At 36.2% G+C, this 16,311-nt stretch overlaps 1 protein-coding gene across 6 annotated transcripts in view; it reads left to right on the top strand.

Annotated features, from left to right (window-relative positions):
- LOC115878225 (protein alan shepard) overlaps positions 1-16,311 on the top strand; it is a 225,268-nt gene that overhangs the window by 143,660 nt on the left and 65,297 nt on the right. Inside the window, exon 1 of one of the 6 annotated variants that reach the window (XM_030894651.1) lies at positions 13,708-13,763. The exons of the other annotated variants lie outside the window; for them this stretch is intronic. The gene's annotated coding sequence lies outside the window, so the exon portion shown is untranslated. Of the gene's footprint in view, positions 1-13,707; positions 13,764-16,311 lie in introns of those variants that run through there. 6 annotated transcript variants of the gene reach the window in all.

Consider the following 16,311-nt stretch of genomic DNA (forward strand, 5'->3'; position numbering starts at 1 on the left):
TGTGATCTGTTGATCTATTCCTATTTTATCCTCAAGTTTCCTTGTGCTGATATTTCCATCGTTCTCTTCCACGCACAATAAAACTTCTAAGTCGGTATCATTTCTTGCATCTTCTCTTTGTTCCTGCCTTGCTTCACATCTGCAGTTATTTATTAGGGTACCTTTGGTCCCAAATCTCTGGATATTCCTTGCGATTGTAGATTTTCCAGGTATCGGTCTATTAGGATACAGAGCAGCAAACATGTCCGACACCTTTTATAACTATTTCCTTGATAATATCATTTAATCATCAATACTTTTTCTTCGGTAGTGTAATTCATGGCTAATATTTTCGATGTAGGTATGAGTTTTTAATAATAATAATAAAGCACTAAATAGATAAATTTCTGAAATGACAACTTCATTTGACAGTTATCTTTTACTTTGACTGGTGCTCATAAGTAAATACAGGGCCATAAGAAAGGAGAAATATTTAAAAAGAAATCGGCGATAACTCGTAAACGGGCTAATCAAAAATATCTAAAGTTATTCTATTGAATGTGGGTTTTAGTGCTCTTCAATAAACCTAAATAGAATTATTCTCTAAAATAATTAGGGAAGCCAATAATTGACCACATTAAAATTTACATGGGATTTCCTATGTCCCGCTCGACGATACGACACCCGGTATAAGGCCTGTCAATACCTTGTTTCGCTAAGGTTTCGATTATTGCCTTAGATATACCGAGTCGGAAGCCTCCTCAAAGTCTTTATAGACTTTTAAAATATCCATATATCCACAATATATGAGATTCTTATAAAAAAATTAAGAGCACAAGTAGTGTTACCAAAACCAATTAATTCTCACTATTGTTAAATTATTCAGACGGTACGTATCGTCGCTGGGCTCGTAAAATTAACATCTCGAGAAGGCCGTAGCACACCTGAGCCATGAATCAGCTCGCATAGTTGCATATTGGGTCAGGTGACGGCGTCGTCCGACGACAACCAGGTGATTTCATCGGCCAACAATGCGTTCCGAAACACGTAGCCACGGGTACTTTATGGTACTTCGAAAAATTACGTGAATATGTGGCGCAACGAGACAGAGAAAGACGGAACGTACAGTCTATGAGTAATAAGGGAAATTAATTATTTCTTAATGAATAACACGAATGCTACTGGTTGGAGTGAAATTATTGGTGTAATTGATCTTTACAGATGTATTGTGGTCCTCTTCTGATCCTTAGGTTGCATTCTCCAGTCCTGTCCTTCGCAAAAAGTCTGGCAACTTGGAGACTGAATTCTCCATATAGTTCTTTGTTAATGGCCTAGTCCAAAACCGCATATTTGCCAAGCTGTGACACAGTTATAAAATGTGTTCTGTGGTGTCTTCTTGGTGTGCTTTGCGTATGCGGTGCTATTCTTGACATCGTTCGTATTGTTCGACATGTATTATTATATGGCTTTCTCGGAGATGCGAGTGATATTTGAAGATGCGAATGGTAAAGAATAGATACTCCGGTCTGGCCGTGAATTTTGCTGAATGTTCTATGGTTTTTTTGGCCTGTCTCTACCGTGGTAATTGCTTCACCATTCTGGAAATTTGTTTGCTACCCTGGGGCTCAAAAACAAAACTGGAATCATCAAAACCAGAGCAACAGTGCTTCTACCAGGTACCTTGTGATTGCGGTGAGTCGTATATTGGAGAAACAAAACATCCTCTAAATGTTGTACGACTTACATACGCAAAGAGGTGGAGCAATGAAGTCAAGTATTCTACCATGTATGAAAAATTCATTGGAAAAAATGCAAATTGATATTTAACAAAATAAAATCCCTAACCATCCGAGTATGATAATCTCCATACCATACTGCCATTACTCGCTGACGAGTATTCGACACGCATTAAAAGATGGTCACGCAAGGCGTTTTCTTTCATGACCTTTTCTGTGACTGAAAAACCCGATACGTGATGTTATCTGCCTACCGCACTCCGGACATTCAAAAATCTCATTGCTTGTTGTTTCTTTGCTTTTTGGTTGTCGCTGTTAACTGAGTTTGCAATACTTCTCCATTGAGTTTTATTGTGAACTGCTTCTTACCACTCATTCTGCATGTTAATCCCCTTTAAGTTTTCGTGGAAAATATCCTTATAACTTTTGAGTTGTCCACCCGGCCTCCTCTTACCGTCTACAAGCTCACCGTAAAGCAGAGATTTTGATATGAGGTTTTCTTGCATTCTGCATACGTGGACCAGCCCATCTTAAGCGGGATTTTGTAACCATGACTAGTGATGTTGGCAGCGAATATTTCCATTCGAATTTTGCAGGAAACTTCAGAAATTTCCGAAATATTCCAAAAATCGCGAATATTTGCAAAAATCCGAATTTTGCAAGAAATTTCTTTTCAAAATTCAAGACATTGAGCAAAAATGTAATGAAAGTGTATCAAGTATGCCGATTCTTAAGTCAGAAGAAAAAGAATGCTTCTCCGTCTTACAAAATAAAAAACCTATGGCTCTTGAACCAATGCATTTTGCCGCGAATCTCTTGGATTTCCTGGGAGAGCACCTTAACAATGAAGAACACGTAGCCGCTATGGAATTTATCAACAATATCACCAACAATCATCCTCAGTTTGTCAATAATAAGCCATTTTTACAGATGTAACAAATTATTGCGCCAAATCGGGTTTATGGGCTCTCGACTACGTTTGGATGTCAGTTAAAAATGTAGACTGTCTAAGTTGGTGGCAAGCAATGTGTAAAAATACTCAGTTGAAATCGAGGTTGAAATATTTAGCTGTTGCTCTGCTGTCTTTACCAACGTCATCTGCAGCCACAGAGAGAAGTTCCAGTACTTACAGTTTTATCCATACTAAAAAAAGGATTCGCTTAACTGCACAAAGAGCCGGTAAAATAATGTTCGTAGCTCATAACAATAAATTATTACTACAAAAACAAAAAGTGGATATGGAGCATGATATTCCACAACATGAAATTCCTCCAGAACCACTAGAACTCGTGGAGGTAGAGGTCCATTCTTCAGAATCAGAACCAGATGATACATCAAATATATCTGATTTGGAAATAGAAACTGACGAAGACAGCGTGAATGTTGTACGTACGAAATCAGACAAAAGAATGAATTTATAATGAACATTAACTTGAAAGGAAAACTTATCAATAAAAGCATGATCAGCAGGGAAGATCTTCTGTGCGGTTGCAGGTGTGGCGGAAATGGTCACATGTAACTCCTCCCTCCTTAAGACGAAAAGATAACGGAGTTTTCTTTTCGTGGTGGGTCTTCGGGCATCTCTTTTTTGGATGGGCATATCTTCTTCCTTATGTAGCTCAGCATAGGGTTGAGTAACTTCATTCTTGTGATGAAGATTAGGCTCAGAGTGATGAGGATCAACAAAACCATGAATATGATGTCAGTGAAATTGTCCATGAAACTTCTCGTTGATGGTGTTAAGGGATGCAGTTGGTTAACCATTTGTCTTAGCTCGAACATTTTGTCAAAATTTAATTTCGTGATGTTGAAGGCCTCGAAGGATTTACTTCTTTTTACTTGATCAAAACTGATTGGTGGTAGTATTAAAGGCTTGCCGTCTTGTATTGAGACATCATTGGAATATATTTGATCATTTATGTGAACCTCATAGCCCTTAGAAATTTTGATTAGGCTAGGCTCTTGAATTTCCAAATATCGATCAGTTTTACATTTTGATTTACTACTACTACTATAATACCCTATGAAGATGGGACCAGCTCGGCACCTGATATTCCGGAATAGAATAATTCAGTTATTTGTGTTTTACGTTTTTTAAATTTATATTTCGTGCTTTTTTTTTTTTTTTTTTTTAAATTCATAGTCATAGTTCGTGGTTTATGCACAAAATACAAATGTTACCAAATTATTTTTGTTATGTTTATGACTTTTATGGGTTATGTATTGTTTATTAAAAATATAACAACTAATATTATGTTTATTGTTTTTTTTTTCACTTACATGTTGGTATCAAATGTCTATCTAATTTATTCCTTTATTGTATCGACAAAAAATATGTAAAATTGTAAAATTTACTAATATTTCATAAATTTCCGAAAGTTTCAGAAATTTCCTCTGCAACAATCAAAAATTTCTGAAATATTAACATCACTAACCATGACTTCAATACTCTCACAGTTAGCTTTTTCAAGGACCGATACGTTTGAGACATGATGGAACCACCGGATTCTTAAGAGTTGTCTAAGGTGTCTCTGTTGCATCTTGTTTAATACATTCATGTGTCGGCGGTACGCGGTACGGTACCCAGGTTTCGCTCCCATATAACATGGTTGGGATTATAATTGCTCGGTACACTGCAAGTTTCCTTTTTGTACTTAAGTCATGATTGTAGAAAACTCTGTCTTTTAATTTCCATAATGCTCTTGAGGCGTTGCTAATCCTGTACTGAATTTCAGAGTCGATATTGACCTTTTCCGAAAACAAACTGCCGAGGTAATTGAATTCCGCTACATATTCCAATAGTTCTACTCCGATTTTTATAGCATTGTTGTGATCTTCCGGGGAAGTGCACATGATTGTGGTTTTGTCGATGTTTAGCGTAAGGCCCAAAGCCTCGTATGCCCAGGTATATTTGTTCAACATTTCTTGTAATTGTTGTAACGTGTTTGCAACTAGAGCGCAGTCATCAGCGTATTGAAGTTCTGTAATGAATTTTGTACGTGTTTTTGCCCTGAGTCTTTTTATGTTGAACAGACCGCCGTCGTATCTGTATCTAATCCCAATCCTCTCTCCTGCAGTTTGCTGTCCACTATAATTTCCACAATATGGCAAGCACATAAAAAATGCGAGTATACTTTGTGAACAACCTCACACTTGACTGAACCCAACTTTTAGAATTTTAGAATGAGTGGGAGGGGGGTTAATCACTTCGACCTTACAGATCCATTGTGTCCCCCTTTCTTGAATCATAACTCATCATACAGTCCCAGGGCTTTGACAAAAGCCAGTATCTGGGACGGTTTTATAGAGGGTAGCTCTCCATCTCCAATATCAGTCGCACCAAAATTCATGGCACGAATGGTTGACGTCTCGGCGCACTCAGTGATGAGGTGTACTGGTGTTTCACCATCTTCCCCACAGAATCTGCATTAGCCGTTTCTTCTTAGTTTCAATCTACTGAGGTGTTCATTGAGGAGACAGTGTCCTGTTAAAAACCCCGTGACAATCCGAAGATTGTTCTTACTCAGACCCAGGAAGATCTGTGATTTTTCTTTATCATAAGCCCTCAGAAACTTCTTCGAGTGTCTTAGACCATTGCAAGATTTCCATTCCAGGTTGCGGATGGAATCTTCCAAGTTCTTGAGTTCCGCCTTGAGTTGGTTACCACTTGGAAAGCAGAACGGTTCTGGTCCAGTTAGTGGAGTGTTCGCTCCTTTCCTAGCTAGATTATTTGCTTTTCATTGCCTTCTATCCCTTGGTGAGCAGGCACCCAGTGTAGGAGGACTTTGTTTTCTTTGCCTAATTTATTCAGCTTCTCTAAGCATTCTTTGACCAATTTCGAATCGATTGATACTGAGTTGATCGCCTTTAACGCTGCTTGACTATCAGATAAGATGGCTATTTCTTGTGTCCGATAGTTCCTATCTAAGATAAGTTGTACGCATCTCTCGATAGCGTAGATTTCTGCCTGTAGGATACTAGGGCCCATTGGTTCGGAGTAATTAGCTCTCGGCCCAAACACTCCGATCCCTGTTCCCGTATTGGATTTGGAAGCATCAGTATACCAAGTTATGGTATGGTCTTTTAACTGCTGGGCAAGCGTTTCGCTCTTCCAATCCTTTTTATTGCTCAATACTACATTGAGATGTTTCTCAAAGTTGTACGTTCTTGGCATATCGTCCACTGGGAGTTGCAGGAGTGGTATTTCCTTTATGAGGGTGTTCCAAGCCCCTGATCTGACAATTCTCCCAGTACTAATTCCGTTAGTGACCATTCTAATCATTGGCATATCTACCAATGACAATGTGCAGTGGTGTTAGATCTAGAATGACCTCCATTGCTGCTGTTGGACAGGTTCTCATGGCTCCTGTGATGCAAACGCATGCTAGTCTGTGGACTTTGCATAGGTTTAGCCTTGCCGTCCGTTGCTCTAGTTTTGTGTACCAGGCAACTGCTCCATAAGTAATCATGGGTCTTACTATCATGGTATACATCCAGCGCAAAATGTTAGGGGAGCAGCCCCATCTATTTCCGGCCAGTCTTCTGCATATCATGAGAGCCTTTATGGCTTTGCTGGTAGTGTTCTTAATATGCCTGTTCCACAGGAGTTTACTGTCCAGGGTTATTCCCAGGTATTTAACTTCCTGTGTTGGCAGTATTTCCTTTCCATCTAGTTGGATTCTTTTCAAGTTTTTCAGACTTCGCCTTCTGGTGAATGGCACTATCGCGGTTTTGTCTGAGTTGATACTCAGCCCGACAGTCCTACACCATCTCTCAGTGATACGGAGTCCTCTTTGGATAATATCACACAAGGTGCCTTCATGTTTCCCCCGAGCGATCATGACTATGTCATCTGCATACCCAATGCAGTGTATTCCCGCTAGAGTTAATTCATCTAGTAGTTCATCCACCACCAAGCTCCACAGCAAAGGGGAGGTTACTCCACCTTGTGGAGTTCCTTGCGTTGTTTTAACAGCTACAGTTTTGGTGCCCATCTGAGCCTCTGCTGTTCGTGTTGACAGCATTTCCCAAAACCAGCGAATAATAGTTCTGTTCACCCCTCTTGTTTCTAGAGATCGCCTGACCACCTTATGTGGTATATTGTCAAACGCCCCCGCAATATCCAAGAAGGCACAAATTGCTGTTTCTTTGCTATCCAGACTTGTCTGTATTAGCTCCGTTAATTGGTACAGAGCAGTTTCTGTGGATCTGCCCGTTCTATATGCATGCTGACTATCATGCAGTGGTTTAACCTTTAGATGATTTTCTCCAATATGGTTGTCAACTACTTTCTCCAGCGTTTTTAGTATGAACGATGTGAGACAAATAGGCCTAAATGACTTGGGATTTGTCCAGTCAGTTTTGCCTATTTTGGGTATGAAGATTACTTTTGCTCTTCTCCATGTGGTTGGTATATATCCCATCGCTAGACTGCTTCTTGTAATGCTTAGTAGATGGTGAGTAGCTATTTGCTGACCCTCCTTTAGAAGGGCAGGAAAGATCCCATCCACTCCTGCTGCTTTATAGGGCTGAAAGGTGTCGATCGCCCATTTCAGCTTTTGTTCTGTTATTACTAGCTTGCCACTTCCCAATCTTCCCTACAAGGATTGTGGGGTTCAGTGGGAGCTACATAAGTATCAATAGGTATGCTACCTGGAAAGTGTGTATAAAGTAGGAGATTTGCTCTCTCTTCCTCTCCCTCCGTGTAGCTTCCGTCAGATTTCTTAAGTGCCATGTTGGGGATAGATCCACTCTTGGCCATAGCTTTGTGTAATCTAGCTGCATCAGGAGTAGAAGTGATGTTTTCACTTCTAGAGAGAACCCAACTTGGTCACGGGTGAATGCTCTGGTCAGTAGTTTTAGGATATAGATTAATTCACACTAATCACACTTGATAACGGTCAGTGATGGATCACACATGATCTGCAATGCACGATTTATTTCGTATTCGATCATTATTTCACCTCTTTGCGTATGTTTTTCAAGTCGTACATGTAGAGGACGTTTTGTAACTATTCCTCTTTTGGTTGCTTTGTTCACACTTAATAACGGTCAGTGATCTTACCGAAACGTTGTGAAAACAAAATAAATAAAGACAATGGAAGTCCGAAAAATTCGAAATTCTTTTAGTTTTAGAAATAATGACAATGGAATTCCGAAATCTTTTTAGTTTCAATACCTACTATTATCTGCCAAATTCGAAGAAAGAACTATTTCTTGTACTTTTTTATGAAACGCAGATGTTGGGAATGGCTTAAACGAAGGAAATGCTTTAAATTTCGCTTGCTCATAGCTAAGGTCGTTTGTTGGCAACAGCCGACTTCCACAACATGGAATGTTATCTGTATATATTTTTTATTTCTGTTGGAATTAAATAATATTAATTAACATATTGGCGTTCGCATTCTTGAATAAATTTCACGAAATAACTGTACTGAAACGCTGTAAACAAGCTGGTGTAAGCTGTTTATTTGACCTTAGCTCGACGAAACGTTTCACCAAAATGAGTTTTAGATTTCAACAGTCTATAGATACTTCTTAACTTTTTTCTTGTTGAGCCTTGGAGTGTTAATAAAATACACTACCGGACAAAAGTAGAGAAACTTTTTTAAAATTGTGTCTTTTTTGTTAACGCAGGGACTGAGGCCATTTTTTGCATTGTTAAAATTAAAGATACTTAAATAGTTCTTACTTAAATGAAATAATCACATGTCTCACGAATACTTAAGATTTTATTCAATTAAATAAAAAACTATAGGGACAAAAATAGAGAAACTAAAAATTAATATAAAAATTACAAGTATATTAGTTGTTGCTAACCTAATAAAATTAATAATGGGTAGAGTAACCGTGATTAGCTATAACTTCACGACATCGCTTTGGCTTGGAGTCCAATAGTTTTCTTATGGTATGGCCCAATAACAAAGAGAGTATCTAAATATGTTAGGGAGGCTACACCATAATTGGAAATGGTTGAATGAGCTGAAAATGATGATGATTTTAATTACTTATAATATAAATTTACACAAAATATGAATTGTATATCGACACGTTGTTTGAAAGTGGTAGGTAGGGCATGGTTGTGCTACTATCAACAACGAGGGTTTGGGCAATGAAGAAATACAAAGCCGAATTCAGAAGAGCAAACAAGTTATTGGATGTCTTAATAGCCTCTGTTGGGACCGAAACTTGTCTGCAACAACTAAAAAGAGACTTGGACGAACATTGGTGGAGTTAGTTCTTTGCTGTGTGGTTTAGCGCTATGGACTCTTGAGTGCAAACGCGAAGCGCAAGATCCAAGTTGTTCAAATGGACTACCTTAGAAGAAGCGCAGGTATATCTAGGATGGAAAAAAGACAAACATCGAGGTCAGGCGTATCATGAATGCATCGGAGGAAACAGTACTAGATCGAATCGAAAAATCCATCTTAAAGTGGTCTGGACATGTACTGCGTATGCCGGAGGCAGAACATGTCCGAAGAAGAAGAAAGAGAGGTAGACCTAGAAAATCCTGGAACGGAACGGTTCAGGAAGCAATGGAAGCTCGTAGCCTAGAAGCTGATGACGCTCTAAATCGAGATGTGTGGCGTAGGGTAAAGAGAAGGCAGCAATAGGCTGTAGTTGGAAATGAGTATTAAATACTTAAACCAAATCCCGTTTATATATATATAGGTAGGCTTGGTAGTATTAACGAAAACGCAGAAAATCGAATTAACAGAAATCAGTTACCGAGTGGTGCATCGTACTTGGAAACAGGAAATCCCGTGCAAATTTTGAACTGTCCAAATATGGACGTCCCTGTTGGTTTTACAGCGAAGTAGTAAATGGATTTTTTGAGGTTAAAGAGGTAGACATGCCAAATTTGAACGATTTTGACTGATTTAGCTAGTTTAAAAAAAATGCATCTATTTTTAAATTAAAATTTTTCACAGATACCAATGCAAAACCAGGCAAATAGTGGTTTACAAATTCAGGTAAGTTGGTTAATAAACAATATAATTGGTAATTTTAATTTAAAAATAGATACAAGTTTTTTTAAATTATATATCGGCTTGTTCAAAATTGTTCATATTTGGCATGTGTATCTTTAAAAATCTATTTACGACTTTGCCGTAAAATCAACAGGGGAGACAATATTTGTTCAAGATTTATATGGGATTTCCTATGTTTTCAACGGCGATGCACCACCCGTTATACTTTCAAATTTAACGTTTCTTTATGGAAGTCCAATGGGATTACAATCGTTATTATACAAATCAATCTGTTTAAATATCTATGCTGAATTATATTTGTCCATGTTTATTATTATTGCCAACAGTGATCTTATTATGTAATCCATCAGTTTGAATATCGTCCTGATTTTTCTACGCGCAAACAAAAGGTTTTGTATTCAGATTTTTAACGTCACGCGCCTACGTTCGATTGAAACGATGTTTGTTTTTACCGTACGAGACACCAGTTCAAATAAAATCATTAACCGATTTATCGGTAGCAATAAACTTGCCCATATAAATAAAACCACAAAACGAATAAACGTAGCCTACGAAAGACCGTTTATATTTGCAGAATGTTATTGAATCGCTCTGAATACATTTTTAATAGTTATTAAACAACAATATACAAAAAAATAATAAATATCAGAATAGAAAACATATTAGATGCTGCACGACCACGAGAAGGAGCAGGCTTTAGAAGCGGCTTCAGCACGCTTCTAAAGCCTGCCCCTTCATCAGTCGATTTCATCAATTGATCAATTGATCACATACGTTCGCTAAGAGAAACTATCAGCTGAACAAAATAATACGAAGTAGAGATGGGAATTCTAGTTCCTTGGGCTAGTTCCTTAGTTCTAGTTTCTCCAGAGGAATAGTTCCTTGAACTGGGTCTTTAGTTCACAATAGTTCCTGACTAACATTAACATCCCTGTTGCTTGCTAATGGGTTTCGTTGTCACTCATTCACAATATGATCTGTATAATTTTTATAAAATATAACGAGACGTGTAATTGCGTATGTTAAAAACACATAGGTAAGTGTTATTGCAGATAAAAAAATTAAAAAAGAAACTCAAATCAAAGTTTAAAAAACTATATCACAAATCAATTTGAACAAATAATAGGAAAATTTTACGAAAAATTGCATTTTCCCTCTTTTTGTTTTTGTCTAAAAATTCAGAATATCTACTTCGTTTTATAAGATATTTCTTAATTTTAGGGACCAAAAGTGAAACATTCTCATAAAATATTCAAAGAACAAACTCAAAATTAAAAACAGTATCTACGACAATTTTCTGTCGTAATTACGCCACTCTAGTATTTTAATTAATTCCTCTAGTTCCTCTCAGTCCTTTCGGTCCGGGACAGGTAACATACGGCTGGCACTCCCCACTCCCGCCTAGCATCGGGCTACGATCGCGCTGGCCGATCCCGTACGTAAACTAGTATTTTATTTAGTTCTTCTAGGTCCGGATCTGATAACATACGGCTGGCACTCTCCACTCCTACGTAGCATCGGACTACGATCGCGCCGGCCGATCCGTCGCCGTCGCATACTATTATATATCGGTCACAGTCTCGATTCCGGAATAGGTTCTGAGGAACTAGTTCTTTGAGAAACCGGGAACTAGTTCCTTTCATTCCGGGGTCGGATTAGTTCATTGGAGCTAATTCGTTCACGAACTACACACCTCTACAGAGTATCTTATTTTCGTGTTTTTATGGGATTTCTCGTTGACCAGTTTATGAAATGTGCTACACATGTTTTTTGTCCTAGCCTCCTTAGTTTCTAAAATGCAGGGCGAATTTGTGATGAGCAGTAGCAAACAGATATATCGGTCACAGTCTCGATCCCGGAATAGGTTCTGAGGAACTAGTTCTTTGAGAAACCGGGAACTAGTTCCTTTCATTCCGGGGTCGGATTAGTTCATTGGAACTAGTTCGTTCACGAACTACACACCTCTACAGAGTATCTTATTTTCGTGTTTTTTATGGGATTTCTCGTTGACCAGTTTATGAAATGTGCTACACATGTTTTGTCCTAGCCTCCTTAGTTCCTAAAATGCAGGGCGAATTTGTGATGAGCAGTAGCAAACAGATATATCGGTCACAGTCTCGATCCCGGAATAGGTTCTGAGGAACTAGTTCTTTGAGAAACCGGGAACTAGTTCCTTTCATTCCGGGGTCGGATTAGTTCATTGGAACTAGTTCTAGAACGAACTACACACCTCTACAGAGTATCTTATTTTCGTGTTTTTTATGGGATTTCTCGTTGACCAGTTTATGAAATGTGCTACACATGTTTGTCCTAGCCTCCTTAGTTCCTAAAATGCAGGGCGAATTTGTGATGAGCAGTAGCAAACAGATTTTAAATACAGATGTGATGTACAGTAGTGAACGCAACGTCTACCGGCAGTCAGACGGTCAGCAGTCTGTTTAGGAGAGCATAGCAAAAGATATATTAAAGTACCAGCTTTCTTAAAATTCCCTCTCGAAAACGTTGCTAGCTCTTAGACTATAAGTAAAATAGCGAAATCGTTATGGAAATGAAAATATAAAATGACATCAATCACAAGGAAATCGTATATCCGATAAACGGAGGCATGAAAATGCAGTAAATTTAAAAACTGCGTAATTTTCTTCTGCGTAATTTCTCGAAGTCTTTCAATCAAACGTCAAGTCTTTCAATTCAACCAATAAAATTAATATCGTATCATCATATCGTCGGTTACCTGATGCATGAAAATTAAGCTTTACAAGTATATTATCTATAAAATGTAAGGGAGGAAACTACATCATAATTGCAAATGGTTGAATAATATTTTGTTAAAAAGGATCTTCTTCATTTTAACAGCAATTATTATTCGAAATACTAATTGTCGATCAGATTATTGCATTAACAACAAGTTTTTGATCAGTAAACCTAGACAAATTTGGACTTTCTGTTAATCTTTCCTGTTTAGTAGTTGATTTATTCAGACATTAGTACGCTTCTGTAAAACACCACCTGCAAGTGGCAATTAAAACTATCTACTAGATGCAAAACACCCAGTATGTCTCTGGTTAATTAACGGTTATTAGCAAACCTAATGAGGGGCACGTGGAAATGAATTAATTCAGCTGATTAGCAGCCAGAAGAAAAATTCAGTTTACTGTTAAAGCAGCAACTTAATTGAATATAGTTGAGGAAATTGTTCGGGTTTGGAATTTTAGATTAGTAGTTCACCGTTATACGTTAAGTTAAAATAAATATATTTTGGGCATTGTTAAATCTTTATAGGAAAATACATGTTATATTTGTACAGGGTGTCCCATTTTCTTATGTTTTATGGGGTTTCTTGTTTATGAGTAGATATAAAAAAGATCGTGATTTCACATAACACTGCTACTTTTTTTATGTAACTAAAAATTAGTGATGGGATAACTCGAGCGAAAATTCGCCTTATGAAATTTTTGAATGAAGCCTTAAAATTTTTACTGCAATTTCACAAAATTGAAAATATTTCAAAAACGGTAAGGTTTAAGTATAATAAATCTTAATCAAATTTACCTTTATTTTAATCGTAGAAACTAAAAATGTAATAATATATAGGGTGTTCCATTTAAAAAAATACAACTTTGATATTTTTTTACTTATTTGGGACACTCTGTATCTTGTAAAATTATTTTTAAATTGTACCTCTAATAGTCTTTCATCGAACCCAAAACTTACAATTTGTAAAAATCTCATCGTTTAGCTACAATACTCCGTGTCGTATGTGGTGAACAACCCTGTATTTAGTTTTAGTTATATTTGCAATAACTGCAAATAGAAAGAATCCAAAATAACAAAGATTGGTAGAGGGTAGAGTTAACTACAAACAGCCAATTTTCGAGTTATTTTGTAGTTTTGAGGTGGCGATTTGACGCAATGTTAAACGATGGTTGTATAGACTATACTATTCGTTTCTAGTAATAGAAAATGTTTTTCTAATTTTTGTTTTTTTTTACAGGTGAGTTTCGTCACAGATAACAACTTGTGATAAATGACTCGTGCCAATCGTGCCAGATGAATAGTAAGTAATAATAAGTAAAATATTAACTAATTCAGTTTAATACCATTCATAGTAGCAGAATAGTAAAAACTACAGTATAATTCTTTCTATATGATAGTTGTAATTTCCTAATTAAGTAATTTCGTTTATTTTTACCGGTCGTTTAACTAGCAAGTATGCGGTACTAATGACCAGGTGCCTCGTCGCGAATGACAAGTCGTTAAGAGATTAATAATTGACCTAATCACGGAACAGTATAATCTTTTTTACTCGCATTTTTGGTGCTTTAACTGAATGATTAAGGCTCGACCTCATTTAAAATATTTCTTCAGGTACTTCCTGTGTTATTACTTTACCTTTTTTCTGTACCTATATCCTATATTGGTTTTTTACAGTGTTGTAAAAGCGGGATATAATCTGCTAATAATTATATATTTGTTGTAGTAAGTAAACTGAAAAGCAAGCAATGAAATGTTTGAAATTTTGTTTAGAAGAAAACTTATTTGGTTTCAGTGCTTCCCACACTAGTATTGGAAAAGTCATATTTAGTTGCTGTTTACTTTAAGTCTTTCTTTTTGAGTCACTTTAGTTTTTATTAATGAGAGTTGTATACCGGGTGCCTCTCAAAAGTGCCTCACCCCTATAACTTTTTTATTTTTTTCTGATAAAAAAACGAGATTTGGTATTTTTGTATAAGACATAAATTAGGATTGATTGACGTATTCAATTGTTTTCGGTCACTTCCTGTTTCGGCGGAAATGACTACAACTTTTGATTTTTAAATGGCACCCTCGGTATTTTTTTATTTTATGTGATAGAGAATGACATATCATACATATGTCAACTTTTGACATTTTCTCATATGGTTTATAACGACAATTTGACTCGAAATACCAAGTGTGTGGTACCAAATTATTCGTAAAAAGATGTGTTTTCCAAATATGCTAATGAACCACCCTCATTCCACTTGAAAAAATTGTCGCCAGGAGGCACGTATAGCCGCCCATACTAAAATATGTTAATAAAAAGTTGGTAGGCAGTTCTTTTAGTTTTTAATTAATTATTATTATATTATTTATTAGTTTTTAATTAATTATTAATAATAATAATCTTAATTAATAATAATAATCTTAATTTCAAAGTAAAGGAATTTTTCCAATTTTTTTTATCTCAAAAACTGCGACTTTGACTGATTTTGATGTTATTACAAATTTTGTTGCAAATATTATTCCTAATCTTAAATTGAAAACCGCGTTTCGCTAGCTACTGTAATTTTGAAGTTACGATTTTTTAAAATTTTTAACCCCCTCCCATACCCCCTTATCAACCCCCACCCCCACCAAAAACTGATGGCTAGATTCTCGGGTGACACAGTATTTTTGTGCCAAATTTGGTTAAAATCGGTTTAGCGGTTTTTGAGTTATCGTGTTACAGACAGACGGACAGACAGACACCATGAAAATATTTTGTATTTAGGTCATTTATGACCCAAATACAGGCCCAAATAACTCATTATGAGTGATATTAAAAAAACTTTTTTTTGCCGATCTTAATAGCCTATCATACCTGTTGGTATGGTCGGCTAAAAATTGAGATATGATTAAAAATACGATTTGGGCATCTTTTAACCGGCCAGGAGAAGACACTAAAAACATTAGACGAGCAAATCTATTTTTCAAAGGCTCCCTTGATTAAAAATTAGTGTTTTAACACAACCATGGATTGAAATTTAAAATACAATTTTTTTTAAGCGAAAATGTAAAAGGTTGACATTATGATATGTCATTCTATTCAGAGTGTCATTTTCTATGGAATAAAGTAAAAAAATACCGGGGTGCCATTTAAAAATCAAACGTTGTAGTAATTTCCGGCGAAACAGAAAGTGATAAAAAACAATTGAATACGTCAATTAATCCTAATTTACGTCATATACTAACATACCAAATCTCGTTTTTTTAACTGAAAAAAATAAAAAGTTATAAGGGTGAGTCACTTTTGGGACGCATCCAATAAAGTTCTTGATCGTCAAGAACTTAATTTGTTGTTTTTTTTTTCAATTTTAAGCTACAATGAAAACTAAAACCGCTGGTTTATTTAGAATAAGTTATAAATATACCCTGTAAATAAATATTTCTATTGGGTATCTATCCGTTTTCAATTTTGGAACATTCCAAATACTTTCCATATACATACAATAATGGAAAACGAAAAGAAACAAAATAAAAATATCGTTAAAAATCGTCTGGGTTTAGAAGGTCGAGGATATTTATTTATACTTTTATCTCCGCTGGATTACAGCCAAATGCAATTATCGTTTTTAATACTTATCCTCCTTGAGCCGTAGTCAAAATCACAATAGCACAAAGCATTGTACGACAAGTTTTATATAAATCATAAATCCCCGCATTCTAAGACTTTTTTTCACATTTAAGTTTGATTTGTTATCTTAATATTTTCCATTATTGTATACACTTATTGATTTGTAATTACTACACCAAAATAAATAACCCAAAAATAATTTTAAAGCTAATACTATAGAGAAATCCAAATTTAAAGGAGGCGTCCATTC

Source organism: Sitophilus oryzae, unplaced genomic scaffold (genome assembly GCF_002938485.1).
Source record: "Sitophilus oryzae breed Bouriz unplaced genomic scaffold, Soryzae_2.0 scaffold_1502_pilon_pilon, whole genome shotgun sequence".
NCBI classification, from domain to species: domain Eukaryota; kingdom Metazoa; phylum Arthropoda; class Insecta; order Coleoptera; family Curculionidae; genus Sitophilus; species Sitophilus oryzae.